The following is a 3,246-nucleotide window of genomic DNA, read 5'->3' as shown; positions in this document are numbered from 1 at the left end:
GTAGTCCTTTTTAACTTAGAAAAGTATTAGCACCACTGCCACCATATTGAGTTTGACAATAACTTATTACAGGGTTCGGTATATACATTTATTTATTCTGCTACAAACTACATCCAGCAACGTGAGTTACAAGATATAATTGAGTGTCCGAAGTTCCTTTTACCACCTGATTGTCCAGGATTCGTTCTACCACTGGAGTGTCCAAGGTTCCTTCTACCCCTGGAGTGTCCAAGGTTCCTTCTACCCCTGGAGTGTCCAAGGTTCCTTCTACCACTGGAGTGTCCAAGGTTCCTTCTACCCCTGGAGTGTCCAAGGTTCCTTCTACCACTGGAGTGTCCAAGGTTCCTTCTACCCCTGGAGTGTCCAAGGTTCCTTCTACCACTGGAGTGTCCAAGATTCCTTCTACCACCTGAGTGTCCAAGGTTCCTTCTACCACTGGAGTGTCCAAGGTTCCTTCTACCACTGGAGTGTCCAAGGTTCCTTCTACCACTGGAGTGTCCAGGATTCCTTCTACCACTGGAGTGTCCAAGGTTCCTTCTACCGCTGGCGTGTCCAAGGTTCCTTCTACCACTGGCCTGTCCAAGGTTCCTTCTACCACTGGCCTGTCCAAGGTTCCTTCTACCACTGGCCTGTCCAAGGTTCCTTCTACCGCTGGCGAGTCCAAGGTTCCTTCTACCACTGGCGTGTCCAGGATTTCTTCTACCACTGGAGTGTCCAAGGTTCCATCTACCACTGGTGTGAACAAGGTTTCTTCAACAACTGGAGTTTCCAAGGTTCCTTTTACCACCTGAATATCCAAGTTACTTCTTCAACATGAATTTTAAAATGTCTGAACATAATTATTTAAAGACACAATTTTTATTGCACCCCCCCCCCCCCCCACCGGTCACGGTAGCCTAGTGGTAGAGCGTTCGCTTCGTGATCGGGAGGCCCGGGTTCGAATCTCGTTCGCCGTGCCGCGTCATACCTAAGACGTAAACAAAGGTAGTGACTGTTCCTTCGCCAAACGCTCGGCACTAGAAGTGAAAGTCACGGGTCTTTAGGTTATGACCTTAAAAACGTAGGTCCCGTGTCAGCGTAGGCGCTGGCACGATGAAGAACCCTCACTGCTCAATGGCCCTGAGTGCCGAGTATAGGTCTAAATTTGAAGCCCTTCACCGGCATACGGTGACGTCTCTGTATGAGTAAAAAAATTCTCAAGTGGGACGTTAAACAAAAATCAATCATTCAACACCCCCCCCCCCCTAACCAAAAGTACTAGTTGCTAAAAAATTTTCTTCTGCAGAACAGCCAGTGTTGAAGATTAAAAATTGTTCAAGGCAAGACCCAGAAGCAAAGGGCGTGTCCTCAAGGTCACTTTAAAGTTGACCTAAATCTACAATTTATAAAAATGTTTATATTTTGCATACTTCCACAATAATTATGATTGTTTCCCCACAATAAAATGAGTAATTATGTGTTTCAATGTTTAGTAATTTGGTAACTTTCATTTGTAGCTGAATAAATCTCGTTCTTTATCATCCGGTACACATACCTTGAGACTCATGAGACGCAAGGATGCTAAGCTGAAACGAAAGCGCCTGAGAAATGCACAGCCAAGCGTGAAAAGAAGAAGACTGGAACTGAAAGTTGAAAGGCAATAAAAGAATGCATCGCAGTCTGTTCTTGAAGGTACATGTGCAAGTACATCTATTTGATATTGGCTAATATTTAGCGGTTTCATTATCTTTAATATATTTACTCGTACATGTATATTGATACAATCTAAAAAAAAGAATTGTTTTTCAAAGAGATACATATAAGTCAAACATCTGTTTAGAGGCTGAAGAGAACATAGACATAGATGATATTGAACTGGATGCACCTGTTGACAATATGCATACACGTCCGATGGTGTTCTTTGATTTGGAAACGGGAGGATTAGGTTTGTTTATTTTTTGATTTCAGTCCATGTAAAATTTATAGATGTTTGTTAATCGTACAATATATTATCAAAATCCTCTTGTTATCCTTACATTGAATATTCCAATATCATTAGATCACACATTTTGATTTTTACTATAGGACGAACATCTGATATACTCCAAATTGCAGCAAAGTGCCAAGAAAAGAACCTCTCAGTTTATGTTTTGCCGACTCGATCCATCAGCAAGGAAGCATCTGAAGTAACCTGTTTGACCTTTGATGGAAATAGCCTTTGCTATAAGGGAGACGCAGTGGCTGCAGTTACTCCACCCGAAGCACTTACCAAGTTTCTGATATCTTTGGAGTCTTTTAACCATCCAATATTAGTGGGGCATAACATTCAAAACTTTGACATACCAATTTTGCGACACCATTTAGGAGATTGTGATCTTCTTGAATGATTTTGTAAAACTGTAACTGGATTTTTTGACAATCTAAAGATTTCCAAGAAGTGACTGAAAGATGTCCAGCTTCCTAACTACAAGCAAGAGACACTAGTTCACAATCTATTAGAAGATGAATGTGGGGCCCATAATGCAATGGCAGATGTAACTGCATTGGAAAAATTATAATACTCTAATTTATGTTTGTCAGAAAGTGCAGTGTCTGAAAATGTTATTTTTATTTATCATATTACACATGTAAAGAGTCTTTAGAGCCATTATTAAGAGGCAAAGCAAAGAGTCATGCTAGAGACACAAACATAGTATTAGATATATATTTTCAGAACCACTGAAAAAAAATTCTAAGAGTGTAAGAATAACGAAATCATCAAAGATTATTAAAAGGTTGTGGATTATCTTAGTATCTAAGCATACATACTTTTATGGACATATGTATATATTGAACTAACTTGTGTTATAGAGAGTGGAGAGAAAATGTAGTCATACGGAACAGTAGAATGCGATACATTTTTAGTTTTACCTGTTTTTCCTGATAAGGTTATTAAGAGTGAAGTGTCAATTATATTTCACATTAGTGGACTTGAATGCTTTCAAACAAATGATGATTTCTCTAAACTAAACACTTAGCCATTTCTCGATAAACAACTTGTAACACGTGCACTAAATGTCAAGTAATACCTTTTTGATTAAAATATAATCTAACTGTTTATGAAAGCTTTAATTTAATAAATAGTGCTTCTCAATAAGAGTAGCAAGCCTTAAAGTATTTAATAAAATATGATAGTGTTCAAACGGAAATGTTTTGTCTTATTAGTAGCAGATCAAATAATTTAAGACCATTATGATGTCACAATAGTTAAAGTTGGTGTCGCACTGC

The 3,246-nt window shown here is 39.0% G+C and overlaps 1 pseudogene; it reads left to right on the top strand.

Annotated features, from left to right (window-relative positions):
• The first annotated feature begins 1,544 nt into the window (after positions 1-1,544).
• On the top strand, positions 1,545-2,366 carry LOC134255368 (uncharacterized; annotated as a pseudogene).
• The last annotated feature ends 880 nt before the right edge of the window (positions 2,367-3,246 follow it).

This window comes from Saccostrea cucullata, unplaced genomic scaffold (genome assembly GCF_032062105.1).
Source record: "Saccostrea cucullata isolate Sc308-1 unplaced genomic scaffold, CSIRO_AGI_Scuc_v1 ctg1970, whole genome shotgun sequence".
Taxonomy (NCBI): Eukaryota; Metazoa; Mollusca; class Bivalvia; order Ostreida; family Ostreidae; genus Saccostrea; species Saccostrea cuccullata.
The sequence above is the reverse complement of the archived record's forward strand: the minus strand, read 5'-3'. Positions and strand labels throughout refer to the sequence as shown.